Below are 18,560 nucleotides of genomic sequence, written 5' to 3' on the forward strand. Positions count from 1 at the left end.
CCTTTATATGCTATGCTATAAAAGGTTATGCGATGCTCTGCTAGCGTGCCTGGATAGCTGAGTAGTTGCGATGCTCGCCTTCGAATCGTGGAGACGCGGGTTCGAATGTCACCTCGCCAAGAAATTTTTTTCGCCAAAAATTCTCTCCATCTCTATCTTTCTTTCTGATTCTTTGATCTCCCTTTCCTCGTCCTCTCGTCCATTACAGTTATTGCATCCCACGCCGCTCAAATCGGCGCACGTGTTCTGGCAGCGAAGCGGAGGCGATGAAGATAGGACGAAGACAGCGCGTGCCGGTTCACGATGATGATAAATTGCTATCTGTGACACACGGCAAACATCTACCATAACAGCTCTGCTGTAAAAAGATTTTGCGTGACACTTTTCATTGAAGAGGCAGTTCTAGGCCACAGACACCACATCGGAGTCTACCTTGATATTGAGTGAGGTGTTTTTAGTTTCCGTCGTATCGATACTAAATCAAGTGCAATAACGATAGCTTATAGAGAAAATACCAGTGCGTCAAATGCTTGGCAGACATTATACAATGCTTGTTTATGAAGAAGCAGAGAAAGCCTATATTCTTGCCATAAATTGGTCGTTCCTTCTCGTTATGGCGGAAATTTCAAAGCGTCGTTGATAATCTTCGTCACGAAGCAGCACAAGCATCGCTTGTGAGTTACCGTAAAGGCGACGGACTCTCATAGATTGGCTGGCGCACTGCTTCACTTGTTTTTACGTGGCCAATCTCTTTCATGAGTACATGCGATATATCAAGACCTTTTTAAATGAAAAAAGATCCAGAAGGCGGATGCGGACAGGTGGATGAAGATATACAGCATATTTTAATAAAATACCCATGATATCAGCACGAAAGAGAAGATTAAGTACGAGATTCAATGGCACTGGATCGTAGGCCCTTCAGCCTACGAAAGATCCTAGGTCCATGGCCAACACATACCTTGCAAAAACGTGCAGCTATAGCAGTCAAAGTTCCTAGAAGAGAAGTGACACACAAACTTGGACAATTATTGAGAAAAAGCTTCAAAAGCTGATTTCAGCATACATTTGACCTGACCTGTGTCGCATGTGTCGCTCCATGTGCGAACTCATTTTGTATTCATATGACTGGAATTTGCGTATTTCAGTACTGTTATGTGACAGGACGCTTCGTGTTATTTATAGCAGGTGCAGTGTTCCTGTGCTTACATTTCATGTGAACTATAGTGTTATGTGAAGAGGATGTATCTTGTGTGTGTGTGTGTTTCCCTCTTTTATGTGAATGGAATATATATGAACTCTGCCTAGCTAATCGTTTACGTATTTTTCTTTCCTTTTCCATGCTGTGATTTTAATATATACTATCATCTGTGAAAAGGAGCAGTCGGCGCTAGACAAAAGTGCCAAAATATTCTGTACGCTAGACAACTGACAAAAAAACGCCAGGCCTGCGCGGAAAGCGCAGCACAATCACAGCGAAAGCTGGAAGAGCGGCATTTTTAGAGCGCGTTGTAAACTCTCTTGGGGCTACTAATACAAGAACACTAGCAAGGTACCCACTACGCCATAAATCACAATATTTGTGAAATTGGGAAGCACCTACAACGCTATTATTCTTCATTGTGCGCAGAAGCGAGGTTCCAGCTACACATATGTAAGGCACTATGTGCACTTTGTTTACGGGATGACTGACGACGATGAAGAATTGTGGCTCAGCCCTTTGTAATGGGTTGCAAGCTTTAAACGGCTCACAAGTTACGTAATTCGCTTTGTGTGGCGCCCGGTCGCTATTTCCCTTTCCCACCAAGCAATATAACATACGTTTACGTGACAAAGAGAGACAGAGAGAGGGGGAAGAACTTTATTGAGACCAAGAGGAAATGGATAATGGGCTTATGGGCTTCCTTGGCAAGTAATGCAGGTGCACTTGCGAAGAACCGACTACACTATAAATCTTCATAATTTCTCTGAAATGGGGAAGCAGCCATTATGCCATTTTCCTTCATTCAACGGAGAGCCGTGGTACCCGCTAAAAACATGTAAGGCATTATGCGCACAATGTTGTTGTTGTGCCTGATGACGATGAAGAATTATTGCAGAGCCCCTTGTAATGGGTTGGAAGCATCCAATAGCCCACTTCGTAGCGCAATTCCGCATTGTGTGACGCCTTGGTTACAGAATTCACGTTGTGTGATGCGTGGTTGTTATTTCACTCTTCTACCACACTAAATTACATATGTTAATGTGGTTCCTTCCGGAGATGAAGCCTGTATAGCGTCTTTTTGCAAGGCAGTTCCAAGCACCGTCATGTCTCTGAGGTACAACACTGGGCTCCCACGCAGAGGGCCAAGGTTCGAAGCCCGTTCCATCCTGAAATTTTTTTCTTATTTCGTTTTTTTTTTCTTATTTCGAGCGATAGTGGTTACGGACACCGGCGGCGACGGCGGCGGCGGACAACTACGGCGCCAAAAACGGCTGTTGAAATGATCTCATAACAGCTTTCGCTTTAAAAGAAAGACATCAGGAGTAACATCGCTGGCGTGTTTAGCTGAGCGCCTCCAGGGTCCCTTGCTAAACCTCCACCGACATGCCCTTTCAAAATGAACGCATGCCACCACTCACAAAGAAAATGTAAATATCGTGTGGCACTTACACGGGGACACTTTGTAAACAGGCCCGACGGGGTCGCAGCGCCTTCACCGGGCGTGTGTTTCCGGCATTTGCACAGTTAGACAGCCACTCCGCGTCTGCAACCTATAGCTTAACGGCGACTCGACTGGAAAGATTGTTACAGGTGAAACTGCGTCGCGCAGTTTCCTTCTCCCCGGATTGCCTTGAGAGCTTGATTGCAGCCTCCATTCAGTTGTTTTTACATAGCCGCGACAAGAAGAGGCGAGGCAGTCAGGCGCTCTCTTAGGTGTTGTCGCCTCCACCGCCATAAACGTATCCATACGACGGCTAGATGTGGGTCGCTGCGCAGGCGACGTATTCGACGACGGTCAGAGATAAGCGGTTGGTTCGATGTGACCTCTTTTATTGCGTGTATATACAAGATTCCATTTTATACAAGTGTATACAAGATTCCATTTACGTGCGGAAGTTGCTACATCGGCCAAACCGGCCGATGTTAGAATGACCGGTTACGAGAGCACGCGTGCTCGCTTAACGGATCAGTGCCCAGTCATTTAGCCCAGCACTGCAAAGCATGTGGCTGTCAGCCAATCTTGAGCAGTGCACCATTTTGGAATCGTACAATCGGCAAAGAACACGTGAGATTACTGAAGCACACCATAACCATGGACACGGAAATGCTTGAGTGAGTGTTTCATCAATTTATATACATAACTGTGAAATCAATTACTTGCCCAAAACGTGACAGCCTGTTTTGCCGACGCATCTAATATGATGACTTCTTACTCCTCATTCCGCATTGCACAGTCACTGTGATTTTGCTGTTCTGCACAATGCTTCCGTATATATTGCACATCCAAGGAATAAACCAGTGGTTGTTAGTTCAGCGCTTGTGTCTGTCGTTCTTCTCCGTCCCCTGTTTAGCGATGTTTGCCCACGTCTTATTTATGTACCAACAAACTCAATTAAGCGCACTCCTGCGCCGTGTGCTTCGTTGTTACCGCACACTGCGCGCTACCGTCCACACCCAGTTCAGGCGTTGAGTGCACGAGATTTCGTCACACTGCAGTGTGTGTTCGACCACTGCCTTATGTATGAAGAGCTAGTTTACGGGTTTAGGCGCACCGAAGCAGGTGCTCCGCTAATGTTGCAATCAAAGAATGTTCGTGCCATGTGGCGTTGGCGAAACGAGTCCAATTTATGTGGATCGCGTGCGTCCGTAGTTTGCTATGATGTGTGATTTTAGACGCGAAGCATCTCTTGCTCAGGGGTATGTCCCGTGGCGTTGGCGTTGGCGCGCACACACACACCGCGCATGCGCAACTCTCCTCCATCCTTCTTTCCAACAGCTGCGTGTTACTCTCTCCACATCTTTCCCAGCACCTGCTTGCGCTTCTCCTGCGTTCTCACTTCTGCCCTCGCGGCGCATGCGCTACTCTCCTCCTCTAGTCTCCTCTCCTTCAAGTGTGAATATTGTCACGTGGTCGTGACGTCGACGAAGACAGCAGTCGGCGTTTGCAGAATGAAACTGTTTATTTCGCTGAACTTGTGGCCGGGAAAATGAGAACTAGAACTACAGCAATACACGCTGTACAATGATAGCGGCGAACAGGGCGTCGTCCGTCGATCAACTGACAAGCAGTCAAGCGCGTCGGCTTTTATGCAGGCGCTATCGAACTTTCCAGCGATATCGCTGGTGGCGGCGTTATCTCTCGACAAAGCTGGAACATTCTCGTGCGGCGCGCAATCTTAACGGATTGTTCCAAAACAATCGCGAAGCCTCCTACACATCACGGCGAGGCCTGCGAAGCGCGTTGCCCACAGTCTTTGTGGGTGAAGCTTACACTCATGAAATATAAGACTCGCGGCAATATAAAGCGGGAAGAGCGCTGCGCGCGTTCAGTCCAGCGCTTGCTTCGGTTGACTCCTCTGAAGGGTGGGCTCGACATGCCTAAATTCTCTCCTACGCAACGCCGCGATGAGCGCCAGCGCATGCACGTCCCCTCCCCCTCTCTCTCCTCTTCTACGGTGCTCCCCTCTTGTGCGCCTGTCGACCGCATTCCCCGCTCAACCTGTGAGAATTAACGGCCAGGCTAGAGGGAAGACACGACGCGCGTAGTGTTCCTCTTCGCGTTTCACGACGCGAGGTCGGTAGCATGCCCAACGAACGCCAACGGAACGCGATCGTGCATATGCTCCGGCTTCGCATCGCCTCATGGTCCGCTTTAGCGTAATCGCCTCTTTATACAGGGCGCTTTTTAATCCAGCGAAGCATTCGCGTCTGCCAACGTCAGCAGAAGTTGGCGAGGCCAGGTTTGTTCGTTCGTCACGTTACGTTGACGCGAAAACCGAGGAATCATACTCCCACTTGCGCGCCGCGCCGGCCGCGCTACGTCGACTTGACGCATGCACAATTGAGCGCGCATGGCGTCCCATGAGTGATTTGACGCAAGATTTTGAATGTGGTGTAAGCGCATAGGCGTGCGCAGTGTTCCGCATCAGGGGGGAGGGGGGTAAATGGGCATCGCAGCGCCGCTCCCCACCCTACTAGGTCAATGTATGGGGCAGATTTTGCGCCACCCCCCCCCCCTCTTACGTGACAAGAAGGGTCAATGTACGGGGTATATTTTGCGCCCCCTCTCTTAGGTGATTAACGGGGGCGACCCCCCCTCCACTGTGCGTACGCCTATGTGTTAGCGCTTACTTGTTCGAAACACACTGGCTGCTCTTGCACGTGTGTGTGCGTTGTGGGGAGAAGGTGGTTGTTTTGAATAAGGGGAGGTCCTTGATGAATGCGCGCTCCGACGAAGGTATCGGCGCCGCGATTTGACTCTGATTTTGAATGTGGTGTAAGCGTTTGTTTGTTCGAAACACACTGGCTGTTCTTGCACGCGTGTCTGCGTTGCGGGGAAGGTGGGTGTTTTGAATAAGGGGAGGCCCTTGATGAATGAGCGCTCCGACGAAGGTATTGGCGCCGTGATTTGACTCTGATTATGAATGTGGTGTAAGCGCACTGGCTGTTCTTTCACGCGTGTCTGCGGTGTGGTGGGAAGGTGGGTGTTTTGAGTAAAGGGAAGCCCTTGTGAATGCGCGCTCCGTCGAGGGTATCGGCACCGTGATTTGAAGCTGATTTTGAATGCGGTGTAAGCGCTTACTTGTTCAAAACACACTGGCTGTTCTTGCACGCGTGTCTGCGGTGTGGTGGGAAGGTGGTTGCTTTGAATAAGGGGAGGCCCTTGATGAATACGCGCTCCGACGAAGGTATCGGCGCCGTGATTTGACGCTGTATTTCGAATGTGGCGTTAAGGCGGAACTGCATGGGGCGGTTTTCGCGAGCGGAAAACGCAACGCACGGAGAATGCCGGAGTGGCTGCGATTGTGTCACAAGTGCACCCGTACGGAATAAAAGCAGTGGCGTTTTCGCGCCGTGATTGCCGGGTTACTAGATTTTCGACAAAAGCGCACGTTACTTGAGAAGGTTCCGCCGAGCTGCGTGCAGGTCAGCGCCGTGTGGCGGCATTGGAAGATACCAAACACGCGTCTGCGCGCTAAACTCTGCTGGTCGGGTGAGCGGGCGCCGCGCCGCGCGAGGCTTCTTTTTTTTTTTCTAGTACGAGTAGGAAGGCGCAGCGGCGCTATTTTGCGACGGCGTTCGTAAAGAAAAAAAAAAACGCGCTTGTCCCTCCGACCGCGTGTCAATTGCGCCTGAAATCGCACCGTGCGTTTCCACCTTAAGGACTGGACTGGCTTGTCACTGCAGGGCATGTCTGCCTCAGCCATTTGTTCAATAAAATAAATACGAACTGGCCGCGCATCTAAATCACAATGCCTAACTGCCATACGGCTTCGCCATATACTGTGCAAGCCAAGGAGAAAGAACATATCGTATTTTAAAAGTCCCGGTTCTATTGCTAAGAACCGAATCCCGCGTGGTGTAAGTGGCAATTCTTTCTTAAGTGTTCTTTGGAGAACATCCCAAAATAAAAAGGCGTCCCAGCAATCGATAAAGACGTGCTCTATCGACTCTGGTTTTTGACAAAGTAAGCAATTGGATCCCCACGGTAAAAAGTCACCTCTTTGCTCTAGCCACGTTTTAACCGGGAGGGTATCAGTGTGTAACTTAAAAAAGAACGTTTTAACTCCGGCTGGTACGATCATTTTTTTAACTCTCTTCAAAACGTCTTCTCCTTGGCCTCCACTATACATAGATCGATACAAAGGAACAGGAAAAACACTTTCAATCAAATCTCTCGTCAAACGCTTTCGAGTGACATTAGACAAATAATCCAAACTAAATCTGGCACTGAGAAATCTAAAAGCCAAACAACTTCTCGCAGAAAGCTACTGACACCATGACGGAGCTCATCACGTGAAGTAACAATAAAGTTTGGCAAAGCTGATGCAAGCCTGATTTGAAGGAATGTCCGTAAAAATGGGTCGCACTGGTCACGTAGAAAAAGAAACCTTGAAACAACTGCCTCAAGAAGAGGTGCGGTAAAGCCAATCCTCCTCTTTTTAGTCTCAAGAAAAGGTTGTTGCGGCTTGTGCGTTCATACTGGGACTGCCACACGAAAACTGCCAATAGCCTATGAATCCTCTGAATATTGATCCTGGTGCATGGCAGTACTTGCAACAAGTAGACCAACCGCGACACCAAGAAGACGTTGCATATTGTCGCGCGTGCGAAGACAGATATATCACGTCCACCCCATTTCTGCGCCAGAACAGAGAGCTCTTTGGTTTTTTCAGCCCACAGGTCATCGTTTTTCCGATATTTGTCTAGTGGCACACCGAGATAGGTATTAGGCTTATTAAACCATTTCACTCGTTCGTAGACCGCAGGGGACACTTCCCAATTTCCATGCCACAGGCCGACACACTTGTCTAAGTTTACAATGCTCCCGGTAGCATCACAAAACCTTCGCACAACGGTCATGGCAATGGTTACGCTCTCCTGATCGCTGCAAAATACGGCAACATCATCAGCATATGCTAATATCTTCACCTCACACGCTCCTAGGTGAAAACCTTGAATACTTGGATTTTTTGTTATGGCTACACAGAGGGGTTCAAGGTACAAAGCAAATAATAATGGTGAAAGTGGGCACCCTTGCCTTACAGATGAATATACATTAATTCTTTCAGTCAACTGGCGGTTCACAATTAACTTTGTTGAACAATTGTCATAAGCCATTTTAACACCCTGAAGTATCACAGAGCCAACGCCAACGTGTTCTAACATCTTAAACAGAATGCTATGACAAACTAGATCAAAAGCTTTCGCTAGATCAATTTGCAACATCGCAACTCTTCTGAAGTCAGCGTCACAACACTCTAATATGCTTCTTGTTGTATGAATATTTGTAAAAATTGACCTTCCTTTTATTCCGCAGGTTTGGTGTGGGCCAACCAGTGTACATATGACTGTTTGCAACCGCATCGCTAGAACTTTCATTAGTATTTTGTAGTCAACATTAGTCAATGTTATCGGCCTATAGCCTGACACATATTTTCGCTTTACAGGGTCTACACTTTTTGGAATCAGTACGGTGTGCGCTTTCTTGAAGGAAGGTGGTAGTCTACCTTTGTTAAAAGATTCAGCGAATACCTTTTGCAGTAAGGCGGCCAACTCTGTCTTAAAAGCTTTGTAAAATATTGCCGTTATTCCGTCTGGGCCAGGAGATTTTCCATTATGCAAGCTGTCTATAACTATTTCTATCTCCGCCGCAGTTATATCAGCCGATAGACTTTCTGTATCTTCGGTACCAAGTAATTCGTGGATTCTTTAGATGCGAATTGCTAGGGGCTGTGCCCGTCCTTCGCTTACGCGTGCACTCCCCCACGCGCATACACCAACTCTCCCCCCCCCCCCCCCCCTCTCCTCGCGTGAGCGCGAGGAAGTGCGGTGGAGGAGGTGGCGTGAGCGCAGCCTCTGCTTGGTTTCCCCTCTCCCGTTTCTCTTCTTCGCCACAGCTGCGGCGCGCACTCGCTCGCGTTGCACTCTCCTTTGCAACGGCGCTACGTACGCTCGCGAAGCTGAACGTTAACGGCAACGCCACCAAGCGAATCTCGAAGCTGGGAGGCAACGCGAAGCCGAAGCGCAACGGAAACGAGCTGGGGGGGTCACGTAAGCGGTACACAACATATACATAACTCCGCATACAAATTAAACATACACGGAAACATACAAATGGAACAACAATGGGAACACAAGTGAACACCCAGCGCTGCTTCGCATCCCCACATGGTTCGCTTTAGTGGGAGATGTTTTCTTTTATTCAGCCCGCCTTCCTTCTCGCGCATTCCACATGGGTTGCCAGTTGAGCCCTGTCGAGCTGTTCGGCTTTTACATGGAAAGCTGTTATAAGATCACAACAAGGGCCGCTTTTGGCGCCGTAGTTGTTCGCCGCCGCCGCCGCCGCCGCCGGTGTCCATAACCACTATCTCTCGAAATAAGAAAAAAACGAAAGAACAAAAATTTCCAGGGTGGAACGAGGTTCGAACCTGGGCCCTCGCGCGGCGTGGGAGCCCAGTATCCTACCTCAGAGCCATGCCTTTGCTTGAAACTGCTTTGCAAAAAGACCCTATACAGGCTCCATGTAGGGAAGGAGCCGCATTAACATATTTTGTGTAGCGTGGTAGAAGAGTGAGATAACAACCAAGTGTCACACAACGCGAATTCTGTAGCGAGGCGTCACACAATGCGAATTGTGCAACGAGTGAGTCGTTGAATGCTTCTAACCTATCACAAAGGGCTTTGCCATAATTCTTCATGGTCATTAGCCAAAGCATCAACAAAGTTCACATAATACCTTACAGGTGTTTAGCAGGTTCCACGGTTCTGCGCAGAATGAAGAAAAATTGCGCAGTGGCTGCTTCCTTACTTCACAAAAATTACGATTTATAGCGTAGTGGGTTCCTGGCAAGTGCACCTCTACTCGTTGCCAAGGAAGCCCATAAGGCTCCGATGAGCCATTTCCTCAGAGTCTCAATAAAGTTAATTCCCTCTCTCTATCTCTTTCGCGCGTAAGCGTACCTTATAGAGCGTAATGGGAGAGTTAAATACGAACCGGGCGTCACACAATGCGAATTACGTAACTAGTGGGCCATTTAAAGCTTCCAACCCATTACAAAAGGCTCAGTCATAATTCTTCATCGTCATCAGCCGTCGAATCAAGAAACTCACATAATGCCTTACAGATGGTACCTCGCTTCTCCGCAGAATGACGAGTAATGTGATAGGTGCTTCCCAACTTCACAAAAATTATGATTTGTGGCGTAGCGGGGACGTTGCTAATGTACTTGTATTAGTAGCCACAAGAGAGTTTATAGCGGGCTCAAGAAATGCCGCTCTTCGAGCTCTCGCTGTGGCCGTGCTGCGCTTTCCGCGTAGGCCTGGCGTTCTTGCTCATGAAATAAATCATTTATCACCAGCGTGTGCTTGTCGACATTACTGCTTTTGGATACGCCAATCGGTAAACTCCCGTTTGTTGCAAGTTTATACAATTTTCAGATGCGTGCTAAGGTTTTATTATGAGCATGATTTCACATATTGAATTATTTATATATCGAACTCTTCCACAATCTCCATCGAGTTCAATATATCTGAGCTCAAATGTACACCGAAAATAGAGTGAACCATCGCGGCGGCAGACAAGCACTTTCAAAATGTGCAATTTCACTTCCACCTAGGGCAAGAGATTATGTGCTAATACAGCCTGAAAATGGCATGTTGATTGTTTATCTTCTTTTTTGCATTCTGCTTTTTGTTAAGCATAATTGTGGCTCTCAAAGTGTTCGAGAGTACACAGTGGTAAAGTACGTGCAAACCTCCTGCTTTAGCAAATTGTTTATAAGGGTACGAACTTGAGCTTGTTGGCTTGGCTTCGTAACTGGAAACGGCGCGGGCAAACGGGAGAAGAAAGTCCTGTCAGTGCTTGTTGTCGCGTTTGCTCGCGCTTTTTTTGTGTCATTAACAAATTCTATTTTGCCTCGTGTCTACTTATTCCATCAATGCTCGTTTTTTTATTCAAGGATACCACCCGTGATGATGATCTTGAGGAATTGCCAAGTTGGCTTTTGATATTTGTTAAAGGTATGCTATTTTCTGCCTTTACACACGAGTAAATTTGGAACCCAGATTTTCAATTTGCAGGGGATGGCTTCCTGACAGTGAAGTCCTTTGCAGTTTTCATAGACAACGTTCCTCTCATGCAAGCATCCGGTCCGAGAGAGGCGTTCATGATATTATTCCTGGCACACTTTTCCATCAACGTTGCCTACCTAAAAGAGTCATGTCTAACCTTGGAGTTCAATCAGAGGGGAAATCGAAACTAAATCTTGGACGCAATGCTTCCGCCAATAACTGTACCTTTCCGGTAACAGTTAACAAAAATGTATGCTATATTGCTCACACAAAATGCCTTCATTTCTTGAGATGCCTTCATTTTGTTAAAAAGAAAAGAAAGCATCACGGAACAAAATTACTAAGACTAAACAATCCCTTTGACGAGAAGCGATCTGTTTTATGGTATACTGCTTGCGGGTATCGACAAGTATACTGGCTGTCAATACTTAGGCATTAGAAGGTTCAAATTCAATTTTATTGTTAGACAGGTTAGGAGTTTCGTTTTAGACTGATGTGGCAATGTTGTATATAAAGTGGAGGTAATTGAAGTAGAGATGGATGTATGCAGAAAAGCATATTCTTAATGAAGAGCAAGTGGTTGCCTTTATAGTTGCACTGTATCTAAGAATATTTAGGTACCTCCGCACTGCTAAACAGAAGCATCTTCTTTTTAGGTCGATTGCCACTGTCAGACCTGAAAAGGGCACAGACTGAGCAGCCACGTGGGAAGCAGCACAACCTGAACCCGAAAGTGGCGTCATTGATTACCTCCCTCAAGAACTATGGCTTTTAAACATCTGTGCCTGCCAACTCGTACAATGTCCCCAGGAGATTCCTGAATCTGGACCCCCTGTGATACTGTGCATAGTGAACGGAACGGGAAATGTAAGGCCTCGTTTTTCTTAGTTTGACACAACGATAATTACAAGTTACAACTAACAGACAAGAAAGCCAAGGAAAGTACATCGGCTGTTATTTGTAGTCATTATGAAGCAGATGTGAAGAAAGTAAAGTGGAGGAAAAGATAACATGCCGCTGGCAAGGACGAAACTTGCGACCTTCGAATAACGTCTAGCGTATATATACTGACAGTGACAGTGTCGGCATTTCTCGTATTTCAAGATGCACACATTTGGCAACTAATAATAATATGTGGTGTTTAACGTCCCAAAACCACAATATGATTATGAGAGACGCCGTAGTGGAAAGCTCCGGAAATTTCGACCACGTGGGGTTCTTTCACGTGCGCCTAAATATAAGTACACGGGCCTCAAACATTTTCGCCTCCATCTAAATAGCAGCCGCCGCTGCCGGGATTCGATCCCGCGACCTCCGGGTGAGCAGTAGAGCGCCATAACCACTAGACCAGCGTGGCGGGGCCACATTTGGCAACTGCCTGAACGTCTATGTTCCATGTCAATAAACTTGTTTGTATTTAACTCTATGGTGTACTGAATTAACGAATTTCCGAGAGAGGATGCGTGCTATAGAGTGGGCAATGCAGATGCAAAATTTATAGTACTTTCTGTTTGTGCGATGTTCTGTCCTTGCGCCACATACATTTTAATATTGCATAACCTGTGAAATTGCATAATATTTGTAAACTGACGTTGCTGTAATGAGAAAGAAATACAATTTCAAAAATTTCTTGGTATATAGAGCAGAAAAGCCATTTTATTTCAGAAACTTTCTTTACTAAAAAATGAAAAAAACTTGTCCAATCACGGAAGATTTCTGTAGGAACAAAAGAAAACAAATGTGTAATGAAATTAGAGAAAGCGGCTGTTAGTGAGAACTAAAAACCATATCAAGGTACAGTAGTTTTTGTTACTGACAAAAAAAAACATTCGAAATAAACAAATTTACTGTTACTGAGAAGAAAGAAGATGTAATATTACATACATTTTCCGTTACTAAGAAAGAAAAAAGACCATGTAAACTACATAAATTTTTTGGTATCAGGAACAGAAGAGACGAGTAAAATTACAAGAAACGTAAGAACAGAAAACAGAAGAAAACAAATTTCTGGCCGTCCAGCTGCCAGCAAATTTCTCTTTTTTTCAAGAAGAAGAAGAAGATGCTTTTAATGAGGAGAAGGAGGAGAGGTCGGCCTGGAAAGCGGGTTCTAGCCTGCTACTCCTCACGGGGGTAAGGGGAAAGGGGAAAGAAAGAGAAAGAGGGAGGTGTTATGATAGGCGACGATGGTATGGCAGATGAGTCACTGTACACACTGTTTTGCACGGGGACAGGGCACGCGCAAAAGTCTTTATGCCGCACATGCTCTAAAGACGAGCGTCTAAACCTGTATCACTTAGAAATCTCAATAGGTACTTTAAACTTCGTTGGGCCTGGTCTGCATGCTCCCAAGCACCCAAAAGCTTCTCCTCCGAAAAAGGTCGGGAGTCCAGACGGTCTACGACGCACTGAAGTGATTGTCTTTCGGTCGCGTAGCGAGGGCACACGCACAGGATGTGGTGAATAGTCTTAGACGTGTGACACACACTGCAGTTAGGGTTTCGCTCCTGCCCAATCTTGAAAAGGTATCTTCGTGTATACGCAACACCCAGCCGCAATCTATGTAGTAATGTTTCCTGGTCTCTTCTTAACCGGAATGGAATCAGAAAAGCACGACCAGAGTCAAGTCTGTAAAGACGTTCTTGGCGATAATTAGGGTCATTCCATAAGCGTGTCATAGATGTTTTCATAGATTCAGACAGCAAGCCATTGATGTCATATCGGGAAATCGAATTTTTTTCAAAAAAAATGTTTTGCAGTGTAGGCTTGGTCATGCCTTGATCAAACAAAAATAATAAGCAAGCAAACGTTGATATTTTTTTTTGTTTTCTACAGGAAGAGATAGAAAGGAATTCAAAGGAAAACAAACATTAGATTTGAAGCACAGACCGTGCAACGAACGTATTTATATTCGAAATCTCCGCGGTGACGTCAACTATTGTTGCAAGTAACTATGTGACAAATCAGTGAACGACAATGCAAAAAACAATATGGCTCAATCAATAAACCAAGCCACCCACTTCTTCTTAACTTTATAGCAATGGGTAAACTGCCCTCATCGAAAGCACTGATTGCCTCGGAAAGGCTGTTTAGTTCGGTCCGTTGCCTCAACTGCGTTCGTTGGAAAGCGGATGGATTCGTTGGAAAGGGGATGTTTAGACACATTTCACCTAGGTCACCCAGCTAGCGGTCGTAGTTTTATTCTTTATTGTCAACCACCCCAGAACAACAGTTGGCAATTTTGCTTGCTCATCTGTTGAAATAGCCTGATAAATAAAATATAAATTTCTTATTTCAGTACAGCGCCTTGCCGTTAAAAAAACGCAGAAGCATAGTATGTGCAGCCGTATCAGTTACGTTCACAGTGCTTTCAGCTTTATCCGAATTAAGGCTTTATGTCGTAAGAACTGACATATTATCAGTGCATACGAAATATACCATAAAAGAATCGTGCTAGGAAGATCGAAAACATAAAAAGGACTTACCACAGTGCGGTCCGATGCGTTTCGCATGCAACTAGGGTTACCGACTCTTCAATGAAGGGAGTCTGTACAGGGGGGGGGGGGGGGGGGGGGCATACACTAACTTGCAGAGCCAGCCAAATAAGTTTTTCTTTTGCGGAGAAATCAGCTGTTTCTTTAATGCTGTGGCCTCTTGAAGTGCTACTTCAGCTGGCTACGTGCTGTTCTCCGCGCTTTCTCTGGCTAGAGAATGTACTCGTAAAAGTTGTCGCACTTCACGCGGAACTTCAGCTGAAGTGGTTAAAGTCTCTCGCAGCCACTGCTACACTGCTTCGCACGTGCGATTCGTGCGAATTTCGTGTTCTGTAGCGGGACACGCGCATTGTTGGGCGTGCGTTGGATGACATAAAGATTTATATGGAGGGCCGGGGACGAATCCGGTATATACAGCGGTCCCGACTGGGACTGCGCGGGACTAGGGACGCTTTGAAAAGTCGGGCAGTCCCGCAAAATACGGGACTGTTGGCAACCCTACATGCAACTGAGCTTGCTCACGATGGAACAACCGCATATAGTGAAAACTTCGGAGGCAGTTGTGCGGGCTTAAATCGTAAACTTAGTTTGTGAGCTATACTGTTGGCGTTGCTTGAAAGCGCATTGAAAGGTGATCATCCATAGAGCTTGTCGTGAACTAACAGACATTGCAAAAAACCCCTCAGGCTGGTAATGATCGTAAACTGCCCTTGAAAAACTGAGAGTGTCCCTTATGCAATCGCATGAGACTACCCGGAGGCGGAAATCTTCCTGCTGACATTGCGCGCATTGTAAGTTATGACTCATTTGTAACTAGTGTAAAGTCATTTCTAGGACAAAATGGAAGCCAATAGAAAAATTTTATTCTCGAATCTCTAGTTCTGATTTTCTTATGCTCTTTTCATATTCCTTTTTACGTTGCGTTTCATTTATCCTGTTCCGCTTGTCTTGTTTATTTAGTGTTGTTTCTATTAGTTTCATGTGATACTGATGATGTTCATTGTTATGAAACTTTACCTTATGATTGTTTTTCTTGTCGTAGTATATCACTGCCACACGTAGCTGTTTTTACACCATTCGATGTTTACTTATTCATGTACTCTTATTTCAATGTTCAGTGTGTATTTTATTTATTTGCCACATTCCCTGTATCCTCCCCTATGTAATGCCTTCTGGGTCTTTAGGGTATCTGAATAAAAAAAAGCCATTTTCTTTTGCCTTTTCTTCTCAATCGATATTTTGACCCCCCTACCCTCCTTTCCGAAAGTTTACTGCACCGAACGTGGATTTACACTGCTCCAAAGATCGCAGGCTTTACAAGCTTTCTCCAACACACCTTGATTTGCACTGTCGCCGTCTTCGGCCCACGTTTGACCAAGAAATGATGTCATGTAATGACCTTATGACGTCACATCATGTTATGTGACGTCACGGTGACATCACGTGATGATTTGTTTTGCATCACTGGTATTCACGCCACTGACGCAGGACACCGACGGTCAATTTTCGTGTTTTATGAGGCATCTAAGACTTTCGCCTTCATAATTCATGGTATGCTATTCAGTCCCACATGTGCCACCTCCAGGCAGGGAAGAATAATAAATTTGGATTTATTGCATAAAGACGCAGTGTAATACGTAGTGCATTGCGTAGTGTAATATGTATTACGTAGTATAATAAGTTGTGACGCTCGATGACAATCAGGGTAATTTCATCGCGGAAACACCCAAAATATTCAAAACTCTTCAGCTATATGCTCCCATCCTCTTTTTATTGTTGCAATAATACTCTCAAGGAGCTTCTGCTCTAACCTTATATAGTTTTCATAATTATTCTGATTTTTTATTGGCTTCCTTTGTCTTCAATAGACTTTTTGCTCACATACAACTGAATATCAAGACTGAATTCGGTTAGTCACTTATGTGAGCTAGTTTCTTAATACGGTAACACATTCAAACTCATCGGCGTTTCTCCGTTTAGATCAGTGGTTCTCAGCCCTGGATGTTTCGGGGACCCCTTGCGGAGCCATGGAAGTTATGAGGGACCCTTTGCAGTGAGAGAAAAAAAAGGGAGGAGGGGGTCATCAATTAACACAACATACAGTGCGATATGGGCGCATTCTATTTTTCCCTGGCAAAGGTCAAACTTAAGTGCCACTCCCATTTGATCTCAATAGCTTGTAATTAAGTTGCGCTGGCGCCAATCACATTCAAACTGTTTTAGCTTTGTTTGTTCTTCAAATATGCAAGCTTAGAAGAAGTATGCTCGCATGCATCAGCCCCGCAGCCAGGATTTTTTCGGAGAAGGCCCACTTGCTGAGGGCCTTCACTAATTTAGAAAAACACCTATATATTCATTATTTATTTTCGTTAGAACCATCCCCTCCATCGGAATTCCCGGGGGTAGGGCCCGGGCGTCTGTCCCCTCCCCCTCTCCTGGGTATGGGCGTGGCGTGTATTTCTCGTAGAAAACTCCAAGAAAAGCTTTACAGCGAAGTCATGAAGAAGGGGAAACATAAGTCAGCTCCGGCGCAATGCAATCTTCTTATGCGCTGATGCATACCAAAAATCGGAACGGGCTGCTGTCGCAGGACTTAGTGTACCTCCAACGAAACGCTTTTATTTTGTTCTTTCTGAGGAATCGTTTTAGCGGACTCCCCCCCCCCCCAGAATGGCTTCGCGGACAGCGTGGGGTCCGCTAACGCCCACTTAAGAACCACTGCTTTATATTATGGCCTTTTAAGGTGCTATTGGCGGATGGGCATCACGCCGCATACTTCTCATCTTTTAAAGCAATGTCGCTAAAGAAGTCATTTCGCAGAAATTTCGGTGTCGCTGTCGGGGACGGCGGCGGAGTTGGCGGCGGCGTCTTTCGTTGTGAGCGAGAAATCAGTGTTGTCCGTGAGCGAAAATTTGAGGTCGATGCAACTAAAGATATAATGAATGAGTGACACCGGGGATTCAAACCTGCGACCCATCACAAGGTGAACAATTCAAGCACAGCACGTAACAACGCGAGCACAAGAAGAAGAGACGCATAGGACAAGGCTGCGCTTACAACTCGCTTTGTGGCGCGATGCGTTAAGCGCTTTTGGTATCACGCATACAGAACCTAGCATACTAACGGCAAGCTATTTATATACACCATTTAGCGTTGGTGGTACGCATATCTAGGAGGTTCTTCAGTGGCCTAATTACCACCTACAAGATGGCTCATAGGGCCCACGGAGCGCGCTTTTAAAAGGCAACACCCCGCCGTGTGGCCGTGTTCGTCGCGTTGTATGCATCGATATTGTAACCGGAAAGCGTCCGCACTTTGGATATTATTGCGGTACGACTGAAGTCTCCACCAAGAACCGAAGCAAGGCTAGTGACTGGGAAGACGATATGAACATGGTCCGGTTACGTTATCTCTCTCTACTTTTGAAAGCGAAGCTCCAGCGTCCTGCAAGTTTTTTATATCCACCATTTACTGTTGGTGGTACGCACATATCCTAAGTGCGTCAGCGTGGCAAAAGCTTGACTCTCATCAGCGAGATCACGCAAAGGGCCCACGGGTGCGCCCGCCCCACCGTGTTTCGTCGCGCCGCACGCAGCATATAGAAGCTGGAGGGCGGCGCATGGCTTAGATGTGCACCGAGAAACGAAGCTACTCTAGCGATTCGGAAGGTGATCGAACACGGCCCGATTACGATTTCGCGTTCCGCTCTTGAAAGCGAAGCTGAAGCGCTCTCCAGGTGTTTGGCTAATATCTATACTCAAAACGAATGGCTTCTTTCTGTAAAATATAAAACGCGAAAAGAACAGTTACGACGTTCACTACCCACATGCAGTGAATATTAGTATGAGTCTGTGCTATTGCATAGCTGCGACTAATTCATTTAAAAACTCACTTTCGAAAGCAGAGCACTGAGAGCATGCCACGTGTACTCTCGTGGGCACGTGCGAAAGCGTGTCAAGGACGTTCGGCTTCAGATTCATCGACAAGCGGCGTTGCACTAGTTCCGGTCCACCTTGGGCTTTTTTTTGCAGTTGTTTTTCTCAGATCGCTCATGCGGCATACAGCAATTTCCAATTTTCCTCTTGCTTTTAAGTATGACGTTTTACTACATGAAATAATATAAATGCAGCTGTCATGGTTCCTCCACAAAATTGCGGAGAAAAGCAAACGTATTCTCACCTCGTTATAGCGATTAGTTACATAGAAAGAAATAAAGTGGTTCTAACATGCTGGTCTTCCTTTCGATAGGTGGACTTATTTTAGACACATTTGGCAAAGAGGATTACCGATCG

The 18,560-nt window shown here is 46.1% G+C and overlaps 1 protein-coding gene across 2 annotated transcripts in view; it reads right to left on the minus strand.

Moving 5' to 3' along the window:
• Positions 1 to 18,560, minus strand: part of LOC119373314 (sulfotransferase 1C2) — a 321,565-nt gene that overhangs the window by 165,194 nt on the left and 137,811 nt on the right. The window lies entirely within an intron of this gene.

The sequence above is a fragment of the Rhipicephalus sanguineus genome, chromosome 11, assembly GCF_013339695.2.
Source record: "Rhipicephalus sanguineus isolate Rsan-2018 chromosome 11, BIME_Rsan_1.4, whole genome shotgun sequence".
Lineage (NCBI taxonomy): Eukaryota > Metazoa > Arthropoda > Arachnida > Ixodida > Ixodidae > Rhipicephalus > Rhipicephalus sanguineus.